We start from the raw sequence: 15,220 nt of genomic DNA on the forward strand, positions 1-15,220 counted from the left end.
GCAATTTGAATTAACCTTGTTCCTTTATTTCTCTAGAGCCTATCATGCAAGCTATATAATTCGAAAAGGCCACAATCACATACATGAGCCAGCTCTTTGCTACTTGTATCAATCGTTCATGACAATTACGGATCACAAACTCAAAGTTTAGCAATAGAAATCAATATCAAAGTCGAGTGGTCAGTTCAATCAATATTAAAAATTTATAAATAATAAAAACAAGAAATAAAGAATACTTGAATTAAAGAAGAATTATGTTAAGCACAAAGCCTCACAAAATCATAATTGGAATTTATTCACTCTTGAATCAGAAACTAAAAACTTAGCCACACATGGTGGAGTAAAAATTCACAAGAAAAGAGTGTAGGGAATAAAAGAAGAAAAATAATAAATATCAAAGCACTCTCAGCTGTCCTTTACTTGGTAGAACTAGCCTCCTTATATAGGAAGTTAAACTTAAACCTAAACCCTAATAAGAGAATCCTTATTAAAAAGAAATAAACTTCCTATATATGATCTTATCCCTATAAGGAAGTATAAGACAAAGAGTAATCTAAACAAATTAAAATCCTAAATACATGAGAGAAAGTTTTCTTTATCCAGCATTTCCAAAAAGAGAGAAAATTATATAAGTGGGTCCATCACGAATTTATCTTGAAAAATTCGAAGCTCTCTTCTACAGGTTCCAGCAGCTTACGGATTGTAAGGCGCGGTCACGCCTTATTGATAATAATCTTCTGTACATATTTTTGCTCTTTCTCCAAAAAACTTGGTTTCTGACAAGTGATGATTTAAAACATATTTTTAGGCTGAATTCTGCTCAATCCTTGATATTTCATCACCTAGGTCAGAATAAACAGAATTTTCACAATTAAGTACATTATTCAATCAAATTGTAAGGGAATTAAACACAATAAGTATAACTATTTATGACCTATCACTGAGATTGATCAAAGTCCTTTTGGCAAGCTATTTCTAAGTAAGAAATGGACAATATATCGAGGTGCAAGTTAGAAATACAACATCAAGGTTTTAATGTATAAGAGCACATACTAATTGTGACTTTTTTTATTTAGATCCAATGCAACTCGCACAATAAAAGTTTTGAGTGCCATACAACTTAACAATAATGATAAGTTTATGAGTTGATACTTAACTTACCTTACTGCATTATATCATTATTGCTTTTATTATTAATTATTGTTATTATTACTACTATTATTACCACTATTTCTATTACTATGTTGCTATAAGTATTGTTAAGATAGATTTGATGTTGTATTATATGATGTGAAATAATGTGATGGTGCTTACTTTAGTATTTGCTAGAATTACATATGATTAGTAGATCTTTAATACTAGGAGCCTAGGTTCATAATAATTCTTTAAGCAATTTGGTAAGTACACATTTCTTGATTATCTTTTGTTAATTTCTTTTATTTGTATACAATAAGTGAGTTACTAGTGATGAAGATTTTTCATGTATTAAATTTTATAAATTGGAAATGCTTTTTGGTAATTGGAGCTTTGGTTTCAATATACCATAATAAATTAGTTTGATAAAGGTAAAAAGGATTTGATGATATTTTAGAAGTATATTTTGAAATTTGAATTTTCTTATAAACTTAGTTATTGGGAACTTGATTCTTGTGTCCAAGTTGTCAGTCACTGAGTTTCATATGAATTGGTCATGCATTATAGGCACATGGAAAACACAGTCACGCATACTCAAATACTAAGATAATCTATTAGTGTGACAAATTGGATACAAGGACATTATTTCCAAAATAATAATATAAGAAAATGAAATGAAAAAATAAACTTCATAAAGACATGAAAGTTGAGCGAATAATTTTAGATATAAACTGAGATTGATCAAAGTCCTTTTCGTTAGCTATTTCTAAGTAAGAAATGGACAACACATCAAGGTGCAAATCAGGAGTACAACATCAAAATCTTAATGTATAAGAATACATGCTAATTTTTATTTTTATTTATTGATCCAATCCAACTCGCACCATAAGAGTTTTGGATGCCATAAAACTTGAGGATAACGATGAGTTTGTGAGTTGATACTTAACTTATTGCAAGATTATTATTAATTTATTATTATTATTGTTGTTGTTGTTGTTATTTTTATTATTACTACTACTACTACTATTACTACTATGTTGCCATGAGTATTGTTAAGATACATTTGATGTTGATGATGTAAGTTAATGTGATGATTTTTTATTTATTATATCAAAGTAGAAGTTTAGTATTAGGAACCTAGGTTCATAATAACTAGCTAAACAACTTGGTAAGTACACAATTCTTGATTGTAATTTTGTTAATTTCTTTTATTTGTACACAACAAGTGACTTACTAGTGATAAGGTTTTCCTTACAAGTTGGAAATGCTTTTTGGTAATTGGGGCTTTAGTTATAATATACTATAATAAATCAGTTTGATAAAAGTAGAAAGGATTTGATGATATTTTTAGAACTACACTTTGAAATTTGAATATTTTTATAAACTTTATTATTTTGGAATTTGATGCTTGTGTCCAAGTTGTCAGTCAATGAGTTGCATATGCATTAACCACATATAAGTCATGCATTGTCAAGTACTAAGGTCATACATTAGCATGACACATTAGACATAAGGACATTATTTCAAAAATAATAATATAAGAAAATCAAATGAAATATTTGTGAAAAGTAAAATCATTTTAGAGTTCATATTGTTAAAAATGAACTTAATAAGGACATGAAATGTGAATGAACAATTTTGGATATAATCTGAGATTGATCAAAGTTCTCTAAGTTATATTTAAGTATGAAATGGATAACATATAAAGGTGTAAGGAAGGAGTACAACATCAAGATCTTGATGTATACATGCACATACTAATTTTGATTTCTATTTATTTAGATCCCATCCAACTCGTTGCATAACTACAAACTTGAGTATAATGATAAGTTTGTGAGTTGACACTTAACTTACGTTCCTGCATGATATTATTATTATTATTATTGTTGTTGTTGTTGTTGCTATTAGTATTATTTTTACTATTATGTTGCCATAAATATTGTTAAGACATTAATGTTGAATTATTTGATGTGATCTAGTGTGATAATATTTGGTTATTGTAAGATTTACATTTGATATTAGAATAGAATTTTAGTACTAGGAGCCTCGGTTCATAATAACCAGTTAAGCGCTTCGGTAAGTACACAATTCTTAATTGTCTTTTGTTAATTTCTTTTATTTGTATATAACAAGTGAGTTACTAGTGATTGAGGTTTTGCATGTATTAAATTTTATAAATTGGAAATATCTTTTGGCAATTGGGGCTTTAGTTTTAATATACTATAATAAATCAGTTTGATAAAAGTAAAAAAGATTTGATGATATTTTTAGAAGTATATTTTAAAATTGAATATCTTTATGAACTTTATTATTTTGGAACTTGATGCTTGTGTTTAAGTTGCCGGTCAATGAGTCGCACATGCATTGATCATGCATATAGTCACATATAAATCGTGCATTGTCAAGTACTAAAGTCGTATATTAGCATGACACATTGGACACATACATTATTTTTAAAATAATAATATAAGAAAATGAATTGAAGTGTTTATGAAAAATTAAATCACTTTAGAGTTCATATTGTTAAAAATGAACTTTATAAGGACATGAAAGGTGAATGAACAATTTTGGGTATAACCTAAGATAGTTCAAAGTCCTTTAGTTAAGTTATATTTAAGTATGCAGGGAATGAGTACAACATCAAGATCTTGATGTATAAGAGCACATACTAATTTTGATTTCTATTACTTTAGATCTTATCCAATTCGCTCCATAAGAGTTTTGAGAGGTATACAACTTGAGGATAATAATAAGTTTGTGAGTTGATACATAGCTTACCTTACTGCATGATATTATTATTATTATTATTATTATTTCTACTACTACTACTATGTTCCTATGAGTATTGTTAAGATATATTTGTTGTATTATATGATCTGAAATAATGTGATAATGTTTCGCATAGTATTTACTAGAATTACATCCGATGTCAAAATATAAGGTTTTGTACTAGGAGTCTAGGTTCATAATAACTAGTTAAGCAACTTGGTAAGTACAAAATTTTTAATTGTGTTTTGTTAATTTCTTTTATTTGTATTTAACAAGTGAGTTACTAGTGATAAAGGTTTTGCATGTATTAAATTTTACAAATTTGAAATGCTTTTCGACAATTGGGCTTTAGTTTCATTGTACAATAATAGATCAGTTTGATAAAGGTAAAAAGAATTTGATGATATTTTGAGAAATATATTTTGAAATTCGAATGTTTTTATGAACTTTGTTATTTTGAAACTTGATACTTGTCTCCAAATTGTTTGTGAATGAGTCACATAATGCATTGGTCGTTCATCATAATCACATATAAGTCATGCATGGTCAAGTACAAAGGTATGACACATTGGATACAAGGACATTTATTTCAAAATAGTAATATAAGAAAATGAAGTGAAATGGCTGTTAAAAATGAATTTTACAAGGACATGAAAGGTGAAAGATTATTTTGGATATAATCTGAGATTGATCAAAGTTCTCTAAGTAAGTTATATTTAAGTATGAATGGACAACACATCAAGGTGCAAGGAATGAGTACAATATGAAGATCTTGATGTATACGAGCACATACTAATTTTGATTTTTATTATTTAGATCACATCCAACTCGCTGCACAAGAGTTTTGAGAGCTATACAACTTGAGGATAACGACAAGTTTATGAGTTAATACTTAACTTACCTTACTGCATGATTATTATTACTTCATTGATTATTATTGTTATTATTACTACTGCTGCTTTTACTATTTCTACTACTATATTGCCATAAGTATTGTTAAGATATATTTGATGTTGATGATGTAAGTTAATGTGATGATTTTTAGTTCAGTATTTGCTAGAATTACATCTAATATCAAAGTAGAATTTTAGTACTACGAGCCTAGGTTCATAATAACCGGCTAAGCGACTTGGTAAGTAAACAATTATTTATTGTCTTTTGTTAATTTCTTTTATTTGTACATAACAAGTGACTTACTAGTGATAAGGTTTTGCTTACAAATTCGAAATGCATTTTAGCAATTGGGGCTTTAGTTTTAATATATCATAATAAATCAGTTTGGTAAAAGTAAAAAGGATTTGATGATTTTTTTAGAACTACATTTTGAAATTTCAATGTATTTATGAACTTTGTTAATTTGGAACTTGATGCTTGTGTCCATGTTGTCAGTCAAAGAGTCGCATATACATTGATCATGCATCAGTCACATATAAGTTATGCATTATCGAGTACTAAGGTCATACATTTGCAGTAGACATTATTTCTAAAAAAATAATATAAGAAAATGAAAATGTTTGTGAAAAATAAAATCATTTTAGAGTTCATATTGTTAAAAATTAACTTTATAAGGACATGAAGGGTGAATGGGCAATTTTAGATATAATCTAAGATTGATCAAGGCTCTCTAGGTAAGTTATATTTAAGTATGAAATGGATAACACATCAAGGCGCAAGGAAGAGTACAACATCAAGATCTTGATGTATACATGCACATACTAATTTTCATTTCTATTTATTTAGATGCCATCCAACTCATTGCACAAGTATAACTTGTGGATCTTACATTACTACATGACATTATTATTTCTTTGATTATTATTACTTTTTTATTGTTGTTATTATTATTACTAATACTATTACTACTATTTTCTACTACTATGTTTAAGATTATTTGATGTTGTATTATATGATGTGATATAATGTGATAATGTTTGATTATTGCAAGAATTACATTTGATATCAGAATAGAGGTTTAGTACTAGGAGCCTAAGTTCATAATACCCAGTTAAGCGACTTGGTAAGTACATAATATGTGGTTTTTTGCTAATTTCTTTTACTTGTATATAATAGTGAGTTACTAGTGATGAAGGTTTTGCATGTACTAAATTTTAAAAATTGAAAATATTTTTTGGAATTGGGGCTTTAGTTCCAATATGTCATAATAAATCAATTTGATAAAGGTAAAAAAGATTTGATGATAATTTTAGAAGTATATTAGAAATTTGAATGTAAAAAGCATCTATGAAGACAATAATCTATGAAGGAATCTACAAATTATTTCTTACAATATCCTAAATATTTTTTAATTCAGAAAACTATTTCTTTTATATGAATATAATAAGTGTGTTACTAGTGATGAAGGAATTCCATTTATTGAATTTTACATATTGAAAATTTTTTTGGCTATTGGACCTTCAGTTTTCAATACGATTATAGTAAATTAGTTGCAGAAGGATTGATAATATTATTTTTATAAATACTTTTTGAAATTTGAATGCTTTTATAAAAGTTTATTATTTTAGAATTTGATACTTGTGTTCGGTTTGTCAATCAATGAGTTCACATGTGTATTGGTCATGCATCATGTAGTTGCATGTAAGTCATTCATTGTCATCTATTAAGGTCATATATTAGTCTTACATATATGGACACAAGGACATTAGTTCTAAAAGGATGAAAAGAAATAAAGTGAAATGGTTGTTAAAAATTCAGTTATTTTATAGTACATGAATGAAGTAGATCAAAGGAGCAGTTTGAAAAGCGATGGTGGAAATTACTTGACCAATTTAATATTATGGAGGTGGAATGGGTTCAGTCATTATATTCAGATCGCAAATATTGGATCCCTGCTTTCATGAGGGGTGTAGCTTTTTCTGATTTGTCTACAATCTTGCAATCTGAAAGTGTGAACTCTTCATTTGACAATATGTGCGCTGGGAAACATCGATGAGAGAGTTTATAGAGCAATATAGATTACTACTTGAAGATAGGTATGAAGAGGAAGCCAGAGCCGATTTTGATGCATGGCATGAAACACCTGAATTGAAGTCCCCATCACCTTTTGAGAAAAAAAATATCACCTGTATATACGCATGAAATTTTCAAGAAGTTCCAAGTTAAGGTTTTGGGAGCTGCTGCTTGTCATTTGAAGAAAGAATCCGAGGATGAGACAAGCACATTGTATACTGTCAAAGATTTTGAAGACAATCAAAGTTATATGGTAGAGTGGAATGAATCAAAGTCAGAAATTTGTTGTTCATGTCGTTCATTTGAATACAAAGGTTATCTTTGCAGGCATTCCATTATCGTGCTTCAAATGTCTGGTGTATTTAGAACCCACCTAAATATGTATTGCAACGATGGACGAATGCTGCTTTGAGTAAGCATTCCATTATTTTGCAAACTAAGGTCTGTCGTTACAATGATCTATGTGGACGAGCCATTATTTTGGGTGAAGAGGGTTCACTTTCTGAAGAGAGTTATAATATTGCACTGTGCTCCATAAAAGAAGCTTTAAAGCAATGTGCAATTCTAAATAATTCTGCTGACAATGTTGTTGGTTCTACCACTATATTTAGCATTGAAGAGGAGAATCAATGCAGTACTACATCTAAAGATGTGGTATCGGATCTTCACTTGACTGGTCTCCTAGGAGAATTGAAGCTGGAAAAGGGAAAGAAGATAGTGAAAGTAATGCATTTAAAAAAGGAAAGGTTAGCATATTTTGTTGGCTGATATCCGCTCTTTTAGTTGCTTTGATAGTAAAGGACCTTTTCTGCATTGATGTTAATCATGATTTGCTCAATGCATATAGCAGGTACCTCAGTCGGGAATTGTTAGTGTCAGGTCACAGGATAGCTTCCACCTAATGGTTTGTGATGTTCAAACCCTAATGCATTGAACTTGCGGTTTAAGCATTATATATGAAGTCTCTTGCAGTTCTCATTATTTTGTCGTCTTTTATTCTTTTAGCAGGAGATGTACGACTTAGGGCCAACACAATCACATAATATAGTCCCACCACAGTTGCAGAATATGGTGCCAACAGTGTTTCATAGCATGACATCATTAGAGTTTCCTGAGTAATGTGTTGTTGCAATATTTGTAAAGTGTTTGTACACATTTTATGGCTATAGGCCTGCAAGAAAAGAACCTAACCATTTTTCAGGTATAAATATAAGCCTAAATGATGAAATGGTAATTTGATCTGATGTTATTATGGCAGATTAAACTGGGGTTAACTTGTGAATGTATGTTCCCTTTTGTTACTCTAGCAATTCATACGATGGTAATTTTCCTATTACAAGGTGCAAGTAATGGAAGGCATTACAAGCTGGGTTGTAATTTAGTTTTTTCAGAAAAAGTAAACCTTTTGCTTCGTTTGCTCTTTCACTTTCTTCCAGACTTGTGCTTATTTCCAGTATTGCTCACTTGCGTGGCTTGTCCTAACCTAGGTTGTGGCTCTCCTTGTTTTTCTTCGCTTTTTTATATATTATAAAAAAAGAACTCAGGTTATTTTTCTTTTAAAAGAAAGCAAATAGGTTTTTTTCCAAACATGCCCCTTTGCGATGAAGACATTAGAGAAAAAGTAAAATGAAGAATTAATTACTATTTGTCTTATGTGTTTTTTTTATATTATACTAGTTATGTCCTAACATTTAAAAATTATATTTTTTCATCCTTTTATTTTATAATTTTATACTAAAAATTTATTCCGGCAATTTATTTTAGAAAATCGTTAATTAGATTTAGTTTTAATATAATAAACAAACTATAAAGAGCTTTTTGTATATTACATTGAAAATCAGGAGGCAAATAGTATAAAGTCAAATTTAGTTAACGGTTGACTGGAGGAGTTTTTAGTATAAAATTACTAAATAAAAAGATGAAAAAAAATATTTAAACGCGGGAGTAACTAATATAATGTAGAAAAATATAGGGGCTAAATAGTAATTATCTCTAAAATGAAATGATAAAGTTGAAAGGAATAAACTATCTTTTGCCTCCTGCACTTTCAATATCTTTAACAATTGCCCTTTGCACCTTTATTTGTCGACATTTGATCCCTGGACTATTATTTATGTTGACATTTACCCCTTAAGAAACAGTGCATGTAAACGACAATATTTGTCGTTAAATGACATTCAACATGGCAGGACACATCAAAAATGTTTTCCACGTCACAGGCCAGTTGTAGACCATGGACACGTCATTTAGACCTTTTTACTAGGCTTCATATATCCTTACCTTTGCCAATTAGGGTTTGTTCCTAGCTAAAAGTTACTCTTATATATCCATCAATTGCAAGAAGAGATGGAGAATGAAAGAATTCCACTTTGCAAATGTGGAATTCGAGTCGTATAGAAACCTCTGAGGACAATTCGAACTGATGAAAGCGTTTTTATACCTGCTCGTGTCAACGTGTATGTCAAAGGGTTGAGTTTTTTCTTCATAGTGTTGCACCTTCATTGGCTAGGGTTTTATATTTTGATGTCTAATTTTTACTTTAATCTGAAATGCAGAGTCGAACTTGCAATTTTCATTTGTGGTATGATGTGGAGCTAACTGATCATTAAGTGGTTTATGTGAATGCGTTGAGGAAGAAAGTGAAGGATTATATTGAAGTAAGAAATGAGGCTTTGATACAAGCTAGGAAAGCACAAGCTATTAGCTCATGTGCTCTAGAACAAATGAAGGGCTACCAAACAGAGAATGAAATAATGAAGAGTGAGATTGAAGCATTAAAGTCTGACAATATAGCATTAAGGGTTGAAAGTAATGTTCTTAAGAGTGAAAATCAGTTGCTAAAAGAGGAATCTGGACTTCTAATGATGGATATCGATATTCTGAAGGAGAAAGTGAAATTAATTGAGGGGAATGGGATTATGAAGAAAATGCTAATGGCTAGTGCTTGTCTTGTTGTTTATGGAAATGTGGTATATGCTCTGTGATGTATAGAGTAGTGTTTCTAGTGCTTGTCTTGTTGTTTGTGGGAATGTATGTTAAAGCATTTCACAAACTGCATATAGGTTAGATTTGCAGTTTATAAAACTTGATCATTTTGCTTTTTGTCAGATTTTCTAGGTGAAGGCTTAATGTCTAGGTTTAGCAAGAAACAAGTCTCGGTTGCTATCTCCACCGCGGAAGCAGAATATATGGCGTCGTGTTGTTGTTGTGCTCAAATTCTTTAGATGAGGCAATAATTAAGAGACTATAGGAGAGAGGTCGATCACATTCCTATCAAATATGACAACAATAGTGCTATAAACCTTTCTAAGAATCCTATTCAACACTCTAAGAGTAAACACATAAATATTAGATACCATTTATTTGAGAGATCAAGTTCAAAATGGTAGTGTTGTGCTAGAATATGTTGATACATCTAAACAACTAGCTGATATTTTTACTAAACCCCTAAATAAGGAGAGAATGAATTTCTTAAAAAGGGAATAAGGAATGATAGATGGTAGCACCCTAGCTTTAATTCTTGATAATTTATGCAATTGATTGATTGTGATACTTGTGATTTTTTCATTATTATGCAAATGTTGAGTATTGAAATCATCTTAGTCCTAGATTCTTTAATCTTGGCGCATCTCAATACTCATATATAAATTGGTGTGATCAAAGTAAAAGGAGCATGCTCATGCATTCATAATAACATCATTTTTGTATAGTATTTTGAAAAGCACGCTCACGCTTTATAAGTCCTCAGGCAATTCTAGAAATGACCTTAAAAGCACACCCGCAACTTCTAAGTGTCGACCGCGGTTTCTTCAAATTATAACCTTTGTGACTATTTTTTCAAAAGCGCGACCATGCTTCCCTTTGATTTTAATAAAAACTAGCCATTATAGAATTTTTGAAAAATTGGTTTTAATGAAAACTTGTCGTTTTTACCATTTTCACACCCCCTTAAGGCTATAAAAGCCACATCTTACTCATTTGCATCATTTTCTAACAATTATTTCAAAAAGCTCTCAAAAACTCTTCTTTCTTTCTTCACAAATTCTCTAATCTTCTTTTTCTATTCATCAAGACAATTATGGGTCCAAGAAAGGCTGTTGGAAGAAGCTCCTCCTCCATTGAATCATTCATTGAAAGAATGAAAAGGGTGAATGATGAGGCAAGAATCAAATACATGACAATAAAGAGGAAGAAAACCTAACCTAGCCGGTTCTTTGATGAAGAAGCTCTAATCAAACTTGGAACATCTCAAGAGGTACATGATCTTCTTGACAACATAGAACTTAGAGACTTCTTTCTCCCTCCTACCCTAGAGCTTGACTTTGAAAACCTTACTAAGTAATTTCTTTCCATCTTAGTTATCAATAAAAAAAGGAGATGAGGATGAATATCACGGGATAGAATTTAGGATTTTTGGGGAGAGAAGAACCCTTAAAAGACCTTAATTTTCCTCCATCTTTGAATTCCAAGAAAAAGACCATCTCTTCATCAGTGAGAACCTTGTAGAAATGCCTCTTTCTTTTTTCTATTTTTGGAGATAAATCTCCATCAAAGAGACCCACTCAAAAGACTCTCTCTTGAAGGATCTCAAATCCCTCACTCATTGGGTAGATCATAGGATGGTCGCCACCAATATTTATGCAAAAGATAATAGGGTTGAGAAAGTTCTCCAAAAGGATTTCATTTTTCTCTTTGCAATGATTCACGGTAAGTGCATCCTAACTTCAAAATTTTTTCTTAATCGCCTCTTTCACCTTAGCAATACTTCAAAAGGTGATATACTTGTTTTCTCACATATCACCAAGATTACCAAGTACTTCCAAGCCATTATTCCTCTCACCAAAACCTATCTAACTACTCCTATTTCACCATTCTTACTTGGCCTATCCTTCCTAGAGCATGCTAAGGTAATTCGACTTGGTTCTAAGTGGGAAATGGATGGAGAATTCTTTCTTCTTATTAGTGAAATATGTGGATGATCGAAAGAAAAGAAAGAGAGATCATAGGATCCCTAGTGAGCCCATTCCTTCTTCTTTCCCTCCTAAAACTTCTCTTTCTTTTGAGGACAAAGTCCTAAAGCAAATAGAAAAAAGACTTGGAATTACCTCCATCATTTGCATGCGGACTTAGTGGAGATACAAAAAGCATGCAAAATTCCTCATTGTTATGTAGAGGATTGGGAAGAAGAAAAGGAAGAAGAGGCTCTTATTCCACCACCCTAAGCAAGCTCTAGTGGCAAAGGAAATGAGCTCATGGTCTATCAAGAGGAAGAAGAAGAAGATTGAATCTTAAATTTATTTTTTGTTATTTTATGTTTTATTTTATTTTCTCATTTTGTTTTTCCTTTCATGCATGTCTCTCATTATTTCATCACATATATGTACATTCTTTTTTCCTTTTGAATGAAATCTCTCTTATATGTTTGCTATCTTCTTGCCAATTTACATCTCTTTTCCTTTCTAATTTTGCCAAAAGGAGAGAGCTCTAACATATGTTAAGGGGAAGAAAAATATATGTTAACGGGAGAGAAATCTATGGATAGAATACTCAAAATTGATTAATAATCAAAGGAGAGAGTTGATTAATAATTAACCTATGTAATTAATTTTTTGTTTCATAATAAATTCAAAAGGGGCACAAATGCAACTATTGAGAGGGAGTAACATTTATTAAATACTCTTCAGTAAATTGTTCCTTTAGCTCTTAAATATTAGTTGTTGGTTATTCAATTGTATATATATACTTGATCAATTTTGAATTTCCAATCAATTTAGTTATCAAAATCAAAAAGGGGGAGATTGTTGACCTATGGTGCAATTGATCTCTATTTTGATTCTAATAACCAAATTCATTATCATTAACACCATGACTGAGTGTCTATGTGACAGAGCATCAAAGGAACCAAACATATCCCAAACATTCTTTAGCCTTGAAGCAAATCTTGTAAATTTACCTCAAAAGCGCGAGGGCCTCCAAAGGCACAGGGGCACTTTTCATAAGGTCAAAAAAGTTTACAAGACGTCCTGGCAGAAGCCCAATCATCTCATGACACTTGGCAGTCAAAGTGTCGAAGCTTGAAGAAGCGCGAGGGCTCCTCACTTTGGGTGTTGAGACCATTTCTAGAGGACGATAGCGCTATGAGGAGCACAGGAACGCTTCTAGGCGCGGTCAAGGCAAGCGCGAGGGTGATTTTCATAATTAATGTAATGTGAGTAACCATTGAGACAATAGGCACCCTATCAGTACCACGTGGCTGGAGTCGTTAGAGTTTCAACGTCTCTCTTCAAAAAGCGTGGGGGCACTTTCCATGACTTTTGGCAACTTTTGCCAAGTCATCAAATATTGTATTAAAGGAGTTTTGGTCTCATTATAACTTCTCTAAGAGTTGGTATAAGTATAAATACCCCTTTTAAAGATATAACGATTAAGTGTGTGTGTGTGTTAGATATGCCAAAACTCTTGCAAATTCATTTCTCAACTTCTTACGCTTATTTTTCTTTCTTTGTAAAGTGTATTAAGTTGAAATCTTTATTCAACTAAAACTTAGAAAGTGCTGTTGTGTGAGCTTAGGTATTAAAAACACAAGAAATTGATTGTTGAGTAACTATTAATATTCAAGGGTTAAGGGACTTAGTGAGAATTTGATACAATAAGAGAAAAGGTTTAGTGTGAGCCTTGAAAACACCAATGTAAAATGCAATAAGTAACATAAAAAAATATAAACTTAAATAAAGAAAACCTAAAAAATATATAAACCCTAGAAATTTAATCTTGACAGTAAAAATGTGGTATTTTAAGTTGGATTCCAATTTTAATATACAACTCTAGATATATAATTCAAACAAATATAAATTAATTATATTTTCTTATGATTTATCTAATCAGATTCATAACCCAATAAAATCACAATATCAAATTCAAAACCCTACATGTTCTGATTATCAATATTCAACATCTAATAAAATCAACATATTAAATAGAAAGAAACCCGAATCTAATCATATGAATCATATTTGATCATTAAAAAAGTAAAAAAAAAAAACTAATCATGTTTCTAGATTCGTAAATAAACATAAAAGAACTAGTTGAGAAAAGGATGTTGATGATGTGGATGTAAGAGACCTCTCAAGTTGTCACTGTAAGTTGTTGTTCTGCGAGTCTCAGGAGACGAGAAGCAGTTAAATCAAATATTGGTTGAGAATCCAGCTTTACTTGAGATTTAACAAAAACTTATGTTGTTCTAAATGGGTTTCCTAATTTAGAGCTCTTTCTTAATGGCTTACTAAAAATTAACTCTATGTATATGTCAATGTATCTCTAGTAATTATTCATCATATCTTAAAAATAACAGCAAATTTATATATTTTTAATTATTCTTAAATTTTTTAATATTTTAAGATTTTATTAGTCTACTAATATAAAAATTATTTTAAAAATATTTATTAATAAATCCTAATATTGTATAAATTAATACTATCAATATAATTAATATTACTATTTTTAGATTAGAAATTATTACATAATTAAAAATTAATTTATTAGTAAATATAATATTTAAAATATTATTTTCTAAAATTAGAATCATTATCCGATTAGAAAATTAATTTATTGGTTAATTTAATATTGAAATATAATTAATATGTTATTTTTAGGATAATTATTATCTAATTAGGAAACTAATTTATTATTAATATGTTATTTCTTAGGATTAAAATCAGTATTTAATGAAGAATTTAACTTATTAATCAATAGATTAATAGAAGAAACTACAAAATTGCACGTAAACTTGAATTCCATATGTCAAAATTAAATACACATATTAAAATAAAATTTCTCTATATAAAAAAACTCATATTAAAAAATTTTAAGTCTTAGAGACTAATATATATATATATATATATATATATATATATATATATATATATATATATATATATATCTCCGTGCATGAATGTAGCATAAGTATAAGTGTGAAATTGTTTGATAAACAAAATTAATTGTGACAAAAGTTATAATTTGATGTTATTCGTGCCGGTAAAAGTAAATTCTATTTGGCTAAAATTCTTCACCAAATAAATTCAATGCAATCACCTATCTGTCAGGATATATACACTTAATATTGGCAAGTCTTACCTTGGAAGATAGTTTTGCTCCAAGGTTTCATACAACAACATCCACACATTAATTTCAAGTTCAACCATTCTTGTATACTATGGATTGTGCAATTACTGTTGCCGTATGACCACTTGCTAACTTTTGTAAATTAAATAATAAAAATTTACGTTGCTGCATCAATAATCAGGATCTCAAACCACTTAATCCGAATTATATAAACTGCCAATGACTCGTT

Source organism: Ricinus communis, chromosome 6 (assembly GCF_019578655.1).
Source record: "Ricinus communis isolate WT05 ecotype wild-type chromosome 6, ASM1957865v1, whole genome shotgun sequence".
In the NCBI taxonomy this organism is placed as follows: Eukaryota; Viridiplantae; Streptophyta; class Magnoliopsida; order Malpighiales; family Euphorbiaceae; genus Ricinus; species Ricinus communis.